The 17,740-nt window shown below is 43.8% G+C and overlaps 1 non-coding gene and 2 pseudogenes across 1 annotated transcript; 1 reads left to right on the forward strand and 2 right to left on the reverse strand.

Moving 5' to 3' along the window:
* The first annotated feature begins 4,223 nt into the window (after positions 1–4,223).
* Positions 4,224–7,325, forward strand: LOC136461577 (protein NDL1-like; annotated as a pseudogene).
* A 128-nt stretch (positions 7,326–7,453) lies between these two features.
* Positions 7,454–12,276, reverse strand: LOC136461576 (WEB family protein At4g27595, chloroplastic-like; annotated as a pseudogene).
* Positions 8,726–8,831, reverse strand: LOC136462132 (small nucleolar RNA snoR103). Its single transcript, XR_010760651.1, has one exon. It is a non-coding gene; the product is annotated as a small nucleolar RNA snoR103 (small nucleolar RNA).
* Positions 12,277–17,740: the final 5,464 nt, after the last annotated feature.

A 17,740-nucleotide genomic window follows, 5' to 3' on the forward strand; every position in this document is an offset into this window, starting at 1 on the left:
TCAGATGGTCATATGCACAGGAGCATATGCCAAATCTTACTTTGCCGTGTGAGATCTACGAGCCTTGCTTCACGTGGATCGCATTAATTAGCTTACATGGGCGCTTATTAATTACTCTACACTTCGCGTTTTCGCTAAATTAACTACGACGTGCGCCAACCGCCAAGTGATGGAGAATTGGAGATCCTCCGCATATGCACCAGTACCGTCCAACGTTGCGATTTTACCAACCAATAGGGAAGAGAAAAACATCTGCAGGCAACATCACCGATCGAGTAGGCGAGACGTCGAGCTCTAAATTAAATTTATTAAAACAACCTTTGGTTGGCAAGCTCGTTCCGTCGTTCGGTGATGGTTTACTTGATGTTTTCCCTTTGTAATCCATGTCAACGTTAGTTAGCATTAAAACAAATCAAATCATCTTGCAACTGCACTTATTGTCCGTATTCAGTTTCTACTGTTTAGAATTGTGTAAAAATCTTCATATTATATATCTCAATGAAAGATACTAGTCCTATTTTTTTTAAATATATACCATCTTCGCTAAAAATTGTTATTTTAAAAGAGTACTCGGTTAAAATATCTTAAATTTAATTAAATTTATATGTTAACGTTTATCATACTAAATAAGTACTTACCATTAAGATTATTATGAAGATATATTTCATAATATATAAATATTTAAAATCTTAAATATTTATATTATTATATTTACATTATATACACTCAGTCAGTCAAACTTAAACTAATTTGGTTCCAATCAAACTTATAATTATGTCTTTTCAAGAATGGATGTAGTGGCATACCAGCGCCCCCACCAACAACGGAAGCTCGGTTGGCTAGTTTCGATTGGGTTTGGGCAGCCCACCCGTCTTCGAGCGTTGGCCGGCACAGGTGCCTCACCCGGAAACAGTTTTTCCAAAAATAATTTTTGTTGCCGATGACTTTGGATACTTCTTAGCCATGTGTAATCTCTTCGTACAGGTGACTAGCGTGTGTGATGACGTGAGTTGATACATAAGTGCTTGTTTAGTTCCTAAAAAGTTTTTCAAAAAATGTTACAGTAGTCATCACATCGAATCTTACGATACGTACATAGAGCATTAAATGTAGACGAAAAAAAACTAATTGCACAGTTTGGTTGGAAATTACGAGACGAACGTTTTGAGCCTAATTAGTCCATGATTAAACACTAATTGTCAAATAAAAACAAAAGTGCTACCGTAGCCAAATTCTAAAAATTCGCCGAACTAAACACAGCCTAAGTTTAGATATTAGGCATAAAAAAGAAACAAAGCAAAGCCTCCAAAAGATCGAATCACATTAATTAACTCTGCCACGAGTCACGAGAGGCCAAGCATGGGTCTCAATTACTCCCCACTGGACGCCGGGACCCACGCGGCGTGGCCAATCAGGAGGACACCATGCCGCGCGTCGGGCGGATCAGCTTTCATGGACTGAGGCGCGGGGCCCTCCGTCCAGCTGGCCCAGCGGCGATCACGCCACTCGTTTGAGTTGGCACTCAGCAGCCGTTCACACTTCACACTAGGCGCACCCTATTCTTCAATGCTTCTCTATCTTAGACTGGCCACAATGTGGGCTTTTGCTGGTGCCAAGGAAGGAGAGAGAGCGTTCAAGCACCGGCGCTTAACGCTGTGGCTGGTGCCCAGTTTCAAAAAATTTTGGTATCGGGTCATGTTGGTTCCTCGATGCTGAAAAGATAAAAAAGTATTTTTGCACCGGCCGTTCGTTTCAACCAGCACACTCTTCCTCTTCCACACACTGAGCAGCACGCTAACAACTCTGAACACTTGGGTCCCATATACAGTAAAGTATCGATGCTCGCACTGTGTCCATTTGTGGTTTCTAGCATCGATATGAGCTGTCGTACGGAGATGATTTTTCAGCACCGGCAACGCTGTGGCCAGTCTTATGCCTGAATCTATGGTAGGTGGGCCACAGGTCCACATGATCTGATGTAACCTGGAGGCATAGGATGCCGTATTGAAGAGAAAAACAATCACACATTTTTCTTACGTTCCTACCTCTGTCCCTAAAACTATCTTAAATTTCACTAAATTTATAAGAAACAATATCAACATGTATGAATTACTCCTAATAGACAAATCGTGGAAATATATTTCACAATTATTCTAATAATATTTATTTAGTAGGTCAAATATTAGTATCTTCTCATATTAATTTGGTCAAACGAAAACCTATCATTTGACCTAGTACTGTTTTAGAATTATATATCATTTATGGGACAAAGAGAATATGTGAATATACAAATCCATTCCCTGTGATGATTAATTTATAGCTAGCGAGAGAGCATATCTAGAAGAACAGATGTTAAAAGGAGATCATGATGGCCTCATGTCATCTTCATCCTTGAGACCCTCCTTTCTCTCTTCCATGGCATGAACAAAAAAATATAAGGGTTCCATTGCCATAGAGGGGGGAGGCTTGAGACCCACCACTCTTGCCTAGCGACACCCAATAGACAATTACTCTCCATTGTGTAAAATAATTCTAGCATTCAAATGTTGTCTCAATAAAAGATTACAACTCTAGCTTAGGACTACCTTATCATTATAAGACCCTCGACTCTATGTATGGTTTGGTAAAAAGTAGTGTAATATGTTGAGATAAAAACAGACAGAGACGATACCACAATATAAAACATAAAGGTGGTTAGTATGAGATTTTTATGTGTTTATCAAAATAACTAATCAAAAAGGGTAAAAAAATGATTGTTCTAAAATCACAAAATGACTTCTTTTCATGTTCTGGTAAACAAACATAAACGGTCAAAAACAATGTCATGATACAATATAGATCGATACATAATTTCCATGTAATGCTTACATACACGTGCATGGGACCAATAAAGTAGTAGCATATAGTTCATGGATATAATTATCTGCCTCGGTTCGACCAACACAAGAGGGAAATAAAAAGGAGAATTGGTATGTACACCATTTGGCTGTTCACTAATTTGTCCTAAAAATACGAGAATTGCATTCTTTATGGACGGATAGAGTATTCGGATATTTTTTTCTATGGCTCGAGCTTCAAGCTATTTTTTCAAAAATAAAATATGAAACTATTTTTGATGAACTAAATTATTCTTGTTATGACTGTTCCTAATGAATGTCTAAATATTCTAAAATATGTTATTGACTAAGTATGGGAAGCATTATGAGCACACGTTTTTCATAATGATCACGATCAAAACCTACTAGCAATACCAATTTTGGAGCACATTTAGAACTACCACCATGGTTGTGATGATCATGGCTCTAGTATCACTTGTCTCATGCCTGTTTGCGCGACGGCGACACGAGCAAGCCCATATTATTTTAGTTGACAAAATTCATAACATGCACTGAGTTTTTCTTAATCTCATGGGATTTAGTAGAAAAACTTGAATCATGATGGGACATGGCCCTTATATCGCCTCCTACATAATCTGTCATCAGTTTGTTACTAGGGTTAAATTATGCGAATGATAGACAAATAAACCGTTCAAGCTTCATTAATCTAGTACTATCTTTAAAAGAACCATTCGGAAACTAACGTGGCACGATTAAATGCATTATTTTCATCATGCTATTCCTAATGGATGTCCAGGTGTTTCGAAATGCGTTGTTGACTAAGTATGGAAAGAGTTTAATACTAGCACACATTTTCCATAACACAACCATAAACAAAACCTGGTGGCAATAACCAATTTTAGAGCGCATTCATAACCATCGCTTCCTGGCTTTCTACCAGATTTTCATCTGGCGTCACATTTTTCGAAAGCTTAAAACCCTTTCCTAGTTTTCTCCACTCCAAAAAAAAAAACCATTCCCCCACGGTTACCACAAGTGTAAACGCCTTTTTCCTCGCAAAAAAAAAAAGTGTAAACGCCTTTCACGAGGGGCAAACGCGGGGTGCCCCTAGCAAGCGACCCCGTCCGAGCTGTCGGCTGTCGCCCCCACGCCGAGCAAAGCAAAAGAAACGCCAGGCCCACAGGTTAGTCAAACGCGTAAACGCGGAACGCTCGGTGACAGGTGGGGCCCCACAGGCGCATTGTTTTTTTCGTCTCTGGCGCCGTTGGGTGGGTCACCGTGGGCGGTGAGTTGACCGCCGTGCCATCGGTGGGTGCTTATTCGGGCGCCCCGCCTCCGCGTATATATACACGCGCACGCAATGTACTCGAGGAATTTAGGGGGGGAGCCAGCGAAGCCAAGGCAAGCCAGGCCAGCGGCGGAGCAGAGAGAGAGAGAGAGAGACAGGAGGCGGGAGGAGAGGGGAGGAGGAGCTTCTAGAGGGTTAAGGGAGGCGACCGCCATGGGGGACTCCAGCGGCTCCGTGTCGGTCGACGTCGAGCGGATCTTCTTCGGCGGCAAGGTCCGTGCGCGGCCTCCTTCCTCCTCTTGATTTTTCTCCCATTTATGTTTGGTCTGGGTGCATTCGTGTGGGGAGGGTTTGAGTTTGAGTTTGGTTCGTCGCCCTGGGGTTTGTCCTTGCTCTTTCTCGGATAGCTATGGCGGTTGGTTCGGTAGGGGTGTTTGTCATTAGAAATGAGAGAACCCCCAACTATCGATGGTTGATGATGTTCGAGAACATGAAGACCGACAAGGCGACAAGTTAAGTGGCACGGATTTTAGTTGTTTATTGTTAATGCAACTCCTGCCCTGTTTATACGGCAATGCTCCTGTGTGGTGTCTGACGATTATCAGTAGCAAGGGGGGGGGGATTGTTTGGTCAACTGATGAGGAATTAGATGTAATATGGCAACTCGAAACATGTCTGATTGTATTGTTTCTCTGTACGGTACTGAATTCTGATGATCCTAAACATGTGCATGTGACTTTTGTTTCCTCAGGAGCATCGAGTAAGAACGAGGCATGGCCCTCTATCGGTTTCTGTATATGGAGACGAGGACAAGCCCGCGCTCGTAACTTATCCGGATGTAGCCTTAAATCGTGAGTGCCTTTGTTTTCTCTAGATTTTTTTGGGGATAAAGATAGCAAGCTTTGCCATAGATACAGCAACTTAATACATTTGGGAAATTCTTCTTGTTTGGTAGACATGTCTTGCTTCCAAGGATTGTTCTTCTGTCCAGAGGCTGCGTCGCTGTTACTTCACAATTTCTGTGTGTACCACATCACACCTCCAGGACACGAGGTCAGTTATGATGTGTGTGTTTTTCTTGCATTGATTAGTTCAGGCAACCAACCACTTACCATTCTTTTCATGTTAGGTTGGGTTCTTACATGTTTTTTTTATTGTGTATGTTAAGTATTGCAGTTAGGAGCAGCTCCGATTTCAGCTGATGTGCCTCTGCCATCTGTTGATGACCTTGCAGATCAGGTTGCTGATGTCCTCGATTTCTTCAGGTAGTGTATCAGGACATTTGCTGAATTCCGTATTACTACTTTGGGTTCGTATAGAGGTGGTCCCCCCTGATGTTGTAATCTTGGTTTCTTCCCTGCAGTTTAGGTTCTGTCATGTGCTTGGGTGTCACTGCTGGTTCCTATGTTCTCACCCTCTTTGCAGTAAGTGTGACCATGAGATGATAACTTTTGGGTTGTTTTCCTGTTGAGCGCTTGCTAAGAATGTTTTGTGGACACCATCACAGACGAAGTATCGGGAGAGGGTTCTTGGCCTAATGTTGGTTTCACCTGTATGCAAAGCCCCCTCTTGGAGCGAGTGGTTGTATAATAAGGTCATAACAAGCAGCTTTATTTCAGTTATTTCAGATGCCTTATGTCCTCCTGTCAATTATTCATTTCATTATGCAGTATTTTAGTGTGTTAACATGGATCTCATGTCCCAGGTATTATTAAACTTGCTTTATTACTATGGGACACGTGGGTTAGTCAAGGAAAGTTTGCTTCAGCGATATTTCAGCAGTGGTACTTTTGATCCCCCTTCAGCTTTCTTTTCCCCTTGCACAAATTCTCAGGCATATAGGTGCTTTGCTTATTATCCAGATTCACTCAGGGCTGCTGCTTTCTGATGTTTTGTGCAGGACGTTCGTGGTAACGGTCAAGATCCTGAATCAGAGATTGTCCAAGCCTGCAGAAGTGTTAGTATTTATCTCCTTTATTTTCTCTAGTGTTGTTAAAATGGGATGGACTATTATCTCATCTGCTATTTGAACATGAAATTAAAAAAAACATGATAATCTTTTGTGCAGTTACTTGATGAGAGGCGGGGAACTAATGTCTGGCGGTTCCTTCAGGCAATTAACAGGTAGCAAGAATATATCCTTGTTGTGCATGACCTGAACAGACAAAGAAATGGGGATCCGAATGATCAAAATTTGACTACTCTGTCCATCAGGCGGCATGATTTAACGGAATCATTGAAGAAGCTTCAGTGCCGGATGCTGATTTTTGTTGGAGAAAACTTCACAGTTCCATGCTGATGCTGTCCACATGACGACAAAGCTAGACCAGAGATACTGCGCCCTAGTCGAGGTAACATACAGTTCCAAAATTTGAGGTTACAATTTGATCTCTACACTACACAGAGGAGTAAGGCGGATGGCTGAGGTGGTCTTTTGTGGTCAAAATTGTGCAGGTTCAGGCTTGTGGTTCACTTGTCACAGAAGAGCAGCCCCATGCGATGGTGATCCCGATGGAATACTTCCTTATGGGATACGGGCTTTACAGGCCATCCCAGCAGGAAGGCAGCCCCCGGAGCACACTGAGCCCGTTCTGCATATCGCCCGAGCTTCTATCGCCGGAGAGCATGGGAGTGAAGCTGAAGCCCATCAAGACCCGCATCTCGCTTAACGTTTAGCGTGGGTGTTTTTTTTGAAGAAACTGGAGGGGCGGCCCCCTACAACGTTTAACATGGGTGTTGGGTGAAGACTTCTCGGATGGCCATGGCCTGACAACCACAGCTCATGAAAGCTGAAGACTCCTTGAGCTGAGTTGTGCAGCCACAAAGTTTTGATGCCTTTCGGCACCTGGCCTGCGAAGATCTACAGGTTGAAGGCAGTTTTTGTTGATGCATGGAGGTTGTAGGCGAGGGAGTAATGGGTTAATGGCTGTTTGTTCATATATATAATCTGTATGTAGTCAGTACACATCAATGTTTTCAAGTCGTCCAACCTAGTCGCCATGGAACTGACTAGGATGATTAATCATGATTAATCGGACGGCTTGTATAAGTCGACGGTACCCCTAATCAGTCAGCCGGGACTGATTGGACGATTAATCAGACGATTTGAAAACATTGGTACACATGTATATCTCAACACGGCATCGTTTCTACGGTACAGAAAAAGAAAATGGGAAAGCTGAATCCCCGTCCGATTCTCACATGACCTCTCAAGCCCAAGGATTGTGTTAACATACAGCTTTTGGAGCAACAAAATAATCCAAAAAACAAACTTTGCATCTTTCAGAGTTATGATTAATTCATGGCCTTCAGTGTTCAGCATCCATTCACAAACAGCACAGCAGTACACAAGGCCAACGGTGGTAGACTCTTGTGTTATGTTCTACCAGCAAGCCATGGGAATCATGCCTCAACACATACCAACAGGATATGCTGCGAACGCTCACAAGAAGATATGCTACAAGAGCTGTCAATCTGTTACACTTACACATAAACAAATCTGTTACACTTACTCAAAGCCCGGCAAGCGAGCAGCAAGTGCTAAACTACATAAACAACACACATGGACACCTTCTGCATCTGTTACACGGCACCCATAATACATGTTGCAAGCACTCCAACACAGAGATGAGAGAAGAAATATGTAAAAAAAAACAGTTAATCGACTATATAATGCTGCTTTGCAATTAAGTCAAACCTGCCAGCGGCAACCGATAAGCTTAGCCTCACCTACTGTCAGAGCACGGCGTGATGGGACAACTTCAATTGTGAGCACATCAGACTACAGTGGCCAGTGGTTTCAAACTTTTAGGGATGAGTTGTGGTCTTCAGCCTGGGAACGGTGAAATTCGGCGGGAGGAGCATAGGTGACATAGCAGCTTTAACTTGCAGAGGTCCTTGTGTAACATCTCTGGTTACCCTGCATGTTGTGACAACATATTCTCAGCACAACTAATTATAAAGGTATACATGAGAAAGCCAGTGCACATATATGCCACATTTTGAGCACCACAAATCAGGGCTACATGAATAAAAGGTAAAAAATCAAAAAAAAAAAAAAAAGACCAAAGTGCAGGTCCAACAAGAGTGTATAACAGCTTAAGAAATACTCCATCCGTTTCAAATTACAAGATGCTTTAGTTTTTTTAGATACATTACTTTTACTATGTATTTAGACAATAGTGTATATCTAAGTGCATAGCAAAAGGTACATATCTAGAAAAGCTAAAACGTCTTATAATTTGAAATGGAGGGAGTATAGAATATACTCCATCCATTCCAAATTATAAGATGTTTTGACTTTTTTAGAAACATTGTTTTTACTTAGTATCTAGACATTGTGTATATCTAAGTGCATAGCAAAAGTTATGCGTCTAGAAAAGCCAAAACGGCTTATAATTTGCAATGGAGGGAGTAGCTCTTTGTTAAAGAGTACAAAGACAATCGAGCAAGGGACTGCAAATGTTCGTAATACCAACTCTAGTTCAGTTCAATGCAAAGGAATATGAGATTAATGAATCAGAAAACTACCAATAAACTATTTCACAGATCCTTGACCAATCAGAATTAAGAGAACACTACCTAGTTCTGATCGACTTAACTATGTGTGATGGTCCTTTATGAGCACCTATGACTCACACAGCGCTCACCTAAATTCATCAACTTCATTGTTTGTCCATATTTACAGCAGGACGCAACTCATGCGTCCTGCCAAGAATTAGGACATTGTAGAAACCATATAAAATATAGGAAAGTCATATGGCGCCCACGGCGGCCTGGCACTCTCATTAGTTAAAATACTTGCAATGCTTCAAAAATCATCAATGTAGTACACCTAAAGTTAAGTGTAGCCACAACAATTCAGTTTGAAATTCATCTTTGATGCTGAGTTTTTAAAAAACAGAAGTGTCACTGTCAGCACATGATGAACAGTACCAGGTTGACTGCTTGTCTATTTTGTTTCTTAGCATCTAGGATGAATTTCAAACTGAATTGTTGCGTCTATACTTAACTTTATGTGTACATACATGATTTTTGTGATGATTTTTGAAACAATGCAACATGGTATTTTAGCTAACGAGGGCGCCAGCTCCCCTCGGCACCAAATCTGCACTCTAAACTCCCCTCGGCACCAAATCTGCACTCTAAAATATAATATTTTACCCATCACACTATGTTTCTGTAAATATAAAACCGTATCAGCAATAAGGCTACCAGCATGTTTGCACGTTAAAGATGTAATCAACAATGAAGAAACGTATCCTGTTAGGTTCTTACTAATCTCTTGCAAGTGAATGTGGTCCCATTACGAGCACTTACAAATCATTTAATAATCAACTAAATTCCATCAACCTTATTCTCTGTCCATATTTACAGAAAGATGCAACTCATGAAGCCTGCCAAGAATTAGGAGATTAAGTTAAGACTTAAGAGCACAGACCACAGAGGTACATATTTACTATTTGCAGGCTATAATTGTAGAATAGGTTGATTAATCCACAGTTCCACAGTCCAGTTCATTTTAGCACTTCCAGCAACAACGCTTCTGAAGGATACATATATTTTAGAAATCATACAAAGCAAACCTAATTTCTCAATTTCTTACCAATCCATATTTACAGCAAGACACAACTCATACATAGAGCCTACCAGAGTCTTTAGATAAACTCTAGGTCAGCTAAAACAATTAGTCTATTTGTTTATGCACATTAGAAAAACGATCAAGTTCACTTAATAAAACAACATTTTCATTGACCATACACTGAATAACAAACGAAAAGTGTTGCTAATTGATAGTCATAGATCATGTGTTGGCAGTGCAATATGAGCCTGCTATATACCAGTAAACAGAATACTTACACATGACAGGGAGGACTTTAAGGAGCTACGCTTGCGCTTCTGATTAGTCTCAGACGCACGCATTCTTGTAGTAGTCTTCACTTCTCGCCTATCAGGTGTGACCTGGTAAGTTCTTGAAATATCAGGTGTGACCTGGGAAGTTCTTGTAGACTTAGATTTTCTGTTTGCCTTATTAGTATCCTTCTTCAACATCCTACTAGTCTCTGGTTGACCATCTTCATTTTTATCAGTTTCAAGATCCTTGCCCTTGACCAAGGAGCGCAATTTTTGCAGCTCATCCTCAAGAATTGACATCCTCTCTTTGGCATTTGTCACCTCTACTTGTAGTCTAACGATTTCATCATCCTTCTTTTGTGCTGCCTCAGTAGCCTGCTTTACCTTCTATGTTCTTGCTCTTCATAGTCCCACTGTAATCTTCTTCCATTGTCCTAAGCTGGTTCCACACAAATTTATTTTCTGCTTGTAATTCTGAAATTTCCTTGTCCTTCTCTGATTTCAGGATCTTGTAAGCTTTCTTTAGTTTCCTTATCTCTTCCCTAATATCTTTCCCACTTTTCTGGTGATCTGAATTGTCGGTACTGATCTCCACCTGACTTTCAAGCTTCTTCAGTTTTTCCTGGCATTATGAGAGAAGGTAAAAAATCGGTGAGATGGACAATATGAAATCCACAATGGTCCAGTCAAACTAAACTCATGTATTTGTAATTACCTTCAGCTCAGTATTTTCAGCAGCCAAATTCGAAATACAACTTTTGAAGTCCTCCAAATCATCCTCAGCAAGCTCTGGTTTGAGCACACAAGGGAAGGTTTGACTTTAACTTCCAAAATAATAAGTTGGAATCTCAAAATGCGACATGTTGAATATACAAGGCTGCCAAACATATACTGTCTTTTCAACAGAAACTGTAAACCATATGGAAAATGCTGCACAAATCCAACTGGACCAACACAACTGTAAAGCCCAATTAGGTGAGAAAAATAGCCGACATTCAAGTTCTTGACAAATAAACTATTTTGTTGTACAAGTCTAGACTGCTGTAAGATCCAAAAGTAAATAAAATAATGCACATGGCATAGTCAACAACAGTTGGAATCACAAACTGCAACGTGGAGATGTAGTTAACATACAAGGTGTCAACTTCTAGTGTGGTGATTGTTTTATACCAATGTTTTCCACAATGGCCATAGCCGAATTTCATTACGGGTGTAACGAAATTACAAGGTTCCACAGTTTTAACAAGAACGAAACGCCACTACCTGAACATCAACGTGTCCATGGAAATGATCACCCAGGGATCTATCACATGATTAACAACTAATACCAAACCAAAAACGTTAAGATTGAGTCTACCAAAAAACCCCCGCAGACACATCAAGCGTTCATTACAGGCCACCTGCCCAGAACAGCGCGCTGGCCGCACGACTACAACGTCCTCAAAGTTAACCAACGGTTTTATACCAATGTAATCTTAAGAGACAACTCCAAGCTACACAATGCACAGCAGAAACAAATAGAGATGAAGCTTGGCACAGATATGCAATACCTAACTTGGTTCCTCCCCTTCCTTACCTGCAAGGTTCTGGTAGCAGTGAATCTGAAGCTCCTTGCCACCAATACTCACCGCCGTCTCAGCATCAGCGACTCTCTTGCGGAGCTCCTGGTGCTTATAGATCTGGAAAAAGAGATGGCGTAAAGAAAAAAAAAGAAAAGAAAGAAAACCTAGCGCGCGTCAGCGGCGGCCTTCCCCGAATCCAATCGCAAAGAGGAACAACCCGCAGACCGGGACCCGAATCGTTCCTACCTTCTGGATGCAGCCCTGGTAGATCTCCTCGCGCTCGCGGCGGCTGCTCTGCAGGAACTCGATCTCGGTGATGAGGTGCTCGCGCTCGACGGAGAGCTCCTCGGCCTGCCTGTACGCCTGGCGCAGCATCTTCACCAGGCGGTCGTACGCGCGGCGCCACGCCGGCAGGTAGACCTGACCCGGAGCGGGAGCGGGCGCCAGCGCGGGAACCAGCGCGCCGACGTCGTCTCTAGCCATGGAATCCGCTCGAATCGGAGAGCAGAGGGAGGCGGAGCCGCGGAAGGGACGGCCGCTGCTTTGTGGAGGCGCGGTTTGCGCCGCGAGGAGGGGAGCGGTGGCGGCGTGGGAGCGGAGCGTAGGGGAGATGACCGTTGGATGCGGGGGCTGGGCGGCAGGCTACGAGGAGCCGACAGCCGAGGACGAGGGTCAAGGAATCCAGATCAGGTCGCTCCTTTGGTGGGCCCCGCTTGACAATCACGGAATTTGAACAAGAATGGGCCCCCCGTACCACAACGGATTGCTACGTGAAGTTGACTAAGACTGACTCCAACAATACAACCTAAACACAACACCCATTTTTCAGATTTAGGCGATGCACAGTAAAAAAATCCACACCCAAAATTCATCCTCTCCAACGGACGACCCAAAGCTGCTCTGGGGTCGGCTCGCCTCGCCGGCCAGGGTGAGCGGCGGCGGGGCCCAGATCCGCGCACCCCTGCCTCCTCCTCGCCGCACCGGAGCAGGGCAACGCGCGGAGGTGGTGGTGGACCGCCGCGCCGAGGTGGAGGCGGGCCGCTGCGCCGGGGCAGGGCTGCCGCCCGGAGCAGGGCAACGCGCCCGCGCTCCATCCCGTGCAGAGGAGGGAGATGGCGGAGGTGAGGAGGATGGCGTGGCGGAGGTGGAGGCGGGCCGCGCGCCGGGGCAAGCTTGCCGAGCGCGCCGGCGGGGAGGTGGGCCGCAGCGCGGGGCAGGGCGCTGCGCCACTGCGGCTCCGACGGGCCCACCACTACCGGATCTCGCCGTGGGAGGGGGGAGGGAGCCCACTGCCACCGGATCTCGCCGTTGAAGAGGGGAGGGAGCCTGCCGCCACCGGATCTCGCCATGGCCGAGGTGGAGGGAGCCCGCCGCCGCCGGATCTCGCGCTGGGAGAGGGGAGGGAGCTCGCCGCCGCCGGATCTCGCCGTGGGAGCGCTACCGGAGGAGGGACCGCCGGATGCTCGGTCAGAGGGAGGAGGAGGGGCCGCGCCTCGCCATGGGAGGAGGAGGGACCGCCGTATGCTGCTGCGGCTGGAGGGGAGGGAGCTCGCGTGCTGTTGCTGCGGCCGAGGAAAGGGACGGAGAGGAGACGCAAAACGACGGAGAGAGGACGCAAGTTTGCCTACTGTGTTGCCTCCGACGCAAAATGCATTCCATGATTGGGTAGTCCGTTGGAGGGTGTTTTCCTACCGCAAAAACACTGTGTAGTACCTATTTTGGGGATGGGTCACGGTTTGCTAACGCTGTTGGAGTCAGTCTAAGATGTGGCAACATGGGGATTGCTACGTGCATGCTTGCCACAACTGATTTCCTCAGTTTTTAATACAAGTATTCTCTCTTTGATCAAAGATGCAAATTAAAACAACCAAAAGACAATTTGCTCTTTGTTGCATAAGACTTACTCCCTCCGTCCTTAAATAACTATCATTCACGTTTTCCAAGAAATAACTTTAACTAATTTTATATAAAAATATTAATATTTATGGTACATAATTAATATCATTAGATAGATCGTTGAATCTATTTTCATAATAAATTTATTTGGAGATATAAATATTGCACGCATTTTCTATAAATTTAGTCAAACTTATGGCATGGAAACAAAAAAAACGACAGTTATTTAGAGACGGAAGGACTGAGGGAGTAGGATTTACAACTTAGCTGGTTACCATTTAGCACTCAACATGTACGATGCAAATAAACATCTGATCAGAAATTCCTTTTAGTGAAATTGACTTAAATCTCTTCAAAGACAAAAACAAATCATGCCTTGCTGCAGAAAAAAATGTTTGTTACACCTGATACTTTCTAACTCTCTCCATATCAAATGATTTCACTTCATGAAACAAAGTTTTATGGCAGGCTAGCATTGCCCATTTACACAAAAACAGAGGCTATTCAATATAGTTGGCTAATTCATTTCATCAGTAGATATCATTTTCTGAATTATGATAATATAGGCAAACTGTTTTAATGGATCAGTTCCTTGGGCTAAATAGCTATAGTCCCTGTCCTCCCAGGTGATTAAATGATACTAAGTAAAATGCAGATGAATGGCTATTAGTACAGCTGAGAATAAGCAACGGAAAAGAATTGTTGTGAGGTCACTGATTTTTTTATATACTAAAGGAAAAAATGGTTGTGAGATCGGGATCCTTCAATGCTAATATATTAGGGGTTCCTAGGCTCCCTGGTGTACTAAGTCAAATTATCTTAAATTTAACTATAAAAATAACAATTATAATGTCACCAAAGTTCCATTAGATAAATTATGAAATATATTTTCATAGTCTATCTCTTTTGATGTGGTAGATGCTAATAATCCTATCTACAAACTACAAACTCATTCAAATAATCCTATGTTTTGAGACAAGTTCAAAAATCTTATATCTCACGACAAAGAGAGAGTATATTTGAGTACACATGTATATCTCAAAATCGGCAAAATCTTCTTTGACTACCATTTTTTTCTTAACTTTAACTTCTGAGTTCTGAACAACATGGGTCGAATACATGCAACTGTTGCCGGCATCGACCGTAGGTTTCCACGTCCACGTGCAGGGGTGGGGGTGGGGGTGGGCATCTCTGAATCAAAGAAAGCACGTCTTAGACTGTGTCCAATGATGAGAACCTAAACACAACACCCATTCTCTGGTTTGTGTCATGAACAGGAAAAAGTGTCCATACCTAAAATTTACCTTCTCCAACAGCCAACGCAAATCAGCCCTCCGTTCCCAATCCGCCCGACGCCGCCCATGTCCACGTCCAGGAACCGCTCCACGAACGCTAGGAACCACCCCCTCGCCTCCTCCCCGAGCCGCCGTGCCAGCTCGCCCCGCTCCTCCGCGCCGCCTCCCCCGCTCCCACTCAGGTGGGGCCCGTGACTTCGCCAGGGATAGCTGCGACTTCGCAGGCAGCGATGCCTTTGCCGCTGCTGCCGCCGCTGGCTTGGCTGACTCGTCCACGAGCACGACAGCCAGTGGGGAGATGGCATTGGCAGGGGCGGGTTTGAGGTTGTAGAGGGAGAAGGCGGAGAGATCGGTGGCGAGCCCGACACCGACCCTGGAGGCCGCCCGGCGGCAGCGCTCTGCCGCGGTGGCCAGGGTTTCTTCGTCGGCGGTTGACGCGTCACCGGCTGCTGATTGATATGGTGAAGTTGGGGTGGAGGCCGTGGCAGTGGCCGCGCTTCCCGATCTCTACCGTCGCAGGGCAGACTCTTCCAGGTGCGCTTTCCTCTTCCTTCCCCTCCCGCGAAACAGTTGTGCGGGCGCGACAGAGATATAGGTCAAGGAGAGAGAAGGATGCTTATTTGCGTTCCCACTCTACGCCGACGCAAATTGGGTCTCTGCTTTGCCTACTCCGTTGTACCGTGCTTTTTTTCACCCAAACCGACGTGAACGACACATATTTAGGTTTGGGTGTCATAATGGCTAGTCCGTTGGAGACGGTCTTAGAGGTGCTTAGATGCAGGGCCGCCCCGAGGAGATATATGAGGCTAACTAGTATAGAAAAAAATCTCTATTCTTTATTTTTTCTTACGCTTTTGCCAACCCGATTTAAAAATTTTAGACCGATTTGCAGAAGATATGGCTTCAATCTTCAAACACTAGTCCACTAGGCGAGTCTAGATGAAAAGAACAAAATTTAGAGATCAATCCGCTACTGGCTATAGTTCACTGTGAATGAATTGAAAAAAAGAAATATGAATGATTAGTATTACTCTCAGCCTTCAGGGCCTCACCTCGGTGCCTCGTCGTTGCTGTCACTCGCAATACATGACCGATAGGAGACGGACAGGTTTGGTAGTAGGAGTCGGGAGACAAAACAACGCCGTGCGGCCGGCCAGAAAACCATTTTTGTATTAAGCTTGCTAGTGGGCGATCTTGGTTTGGGCCAACGAAACAAAATCTGCTTAGCTATATGGGTTATGGTACTAGAAAATTGGAGGCCTATCAGAACTAGAGGCGCTGCGCCGTCGTCAGCGTCCTGTTTGCTTGACTTATAAACCATATTTTTTCTCTCACAATAAATCAGCCAACAGTACTTTTAGCCATGGCTTATCAGCCAAGCGAACATGGACGACCCTGCACGCCCATAGAGACAACCCTGCTCATATGTCTTAAACATGAGGTGCTCACATGTCACAACGTGTTGCTCAGTGAATGCTTTTGCACAAAGTTAGCCAAGACACAACCACCTCTGTCATCTATAATCACCAGTGAAAACTGACTGACAACCTGCAAGGTTATTATTCCCATGTTTTTTTCTGACTTTACCAAACCACCAACTAACCTCTTGCGTTGGGTGGTGAACCTGCTATCTGGTACTATAGAAAGTTGTTATCTATAACTACTGCAAGTGTATAGAGGTAGATTATATAGCCTTCAGATTTGATTGGATGCACTCATATCTACTACCTTAATACATGTGGATTGAGTGTTTTTGAATTTATTATCTATAACCTAATTTGACTATCTTTGAATTCGTTATCTATAACCTGTACTAAACCTAGCCGGATTAAAATACACAAGCGCAATGGACCGTGTCAGGGAGAAAGGTGGTCGTGGTCGCCGGCCCACCTTATTTGCTTTAGCTTCACGCAGCGTCACATGAATCGTCTTGCCTTGCGCCGTGTTTCACTTCTTCAGGCTCGTAGGCTCACAGCTCTCGTCAGACAACGGACGCTCTAGACGTCTGCCATGGAACCAAAGATGGAGTTGTCAACAACGGTGCATTCCAATTCCAACTACATAGCGATATTCAATTCACCAATTGGATTATCATTCCTAGTAACTCAGATTCAGGATTTCATTCTCAGATACTGTCAGGGTACTAAACACACTCTAATGATAACTAGACAAAATTAGAGGAGAATTTGAGGAAGAAAAGCAGTTTCAGAAGTTTAGAAGAATGAATAGGACGGAAACGTATTCAGATAACAGAATTCAGTTATAAGGTTTCATGTCTTCTCCTGAGTACCCCCTCTGAGTACTTATACTACTCAGTTCATTGTTACAAGGTTTCATGCCTTCTCCTGAGTACCCCTCCGAGTACTTATATTACTCAGTTACATGGCCTTAGGCCCATAGACAGACACAAGCCGAATCCCACACTCAGCCCATTAGCCACACTTAGGGCCTTTTTGGTTGGAGACCTAGATAACTTGCTGGGCAAAAAATGTTGCATTAGAGTTGCCTAGAAAGTTGATGATATTTGTCTGACCAGGCAAGTGTAAAGAAATGTGTTTGGTTGGTGCCTGGGTCAGAGAAAATGAATGTGTAGATAAAGTATGCTTTCTTGTCTAATATAAATTTAATATATGCTGTTTAAATAATATATGAAGACAAATGAATGGTTTAAATTAGTATAAAAAATCATAACCTAAACTATAAAATGAACAATTGAAAGGTCCTTACTTGGTTTTGGTATTTGAGTGACAACCTAGGTGGACTAATAAGTATTTATGTGAGATACACAGGTAATTAGTCCACGGGTACATCATGTGTGGGCAACCTATGCCATGGAAGTGAAGATGGCTTGGATTTGTTGCAAGGCTCATACATGTGATAAAGGAGCTCATTGCATATGAGACATGACATAGAGTCATGTGACTAAGGTGGAGAAGATCAACACAAGGCTTGGCTTTATGGACCGGTTGCAAGAGTGAAGGGCAAGTTAGAGGCTTTGAAGAGATAAAT

This window comes from Miscanthus floridulus, chromosome 6 (assembly GCF_019320115.1).
Source record: "Miscanthus floridulus cultivar M001 chromosome 6, ASM1932011v1, whole genome shotgun sequence".
Classification (NCBI taxonomy): Eukaryota; Viridiplantae; Streptophyta; class Magnoliopsida; order Poales; family Poaceae; genus Miscanthus; species Miscanthus floridulus.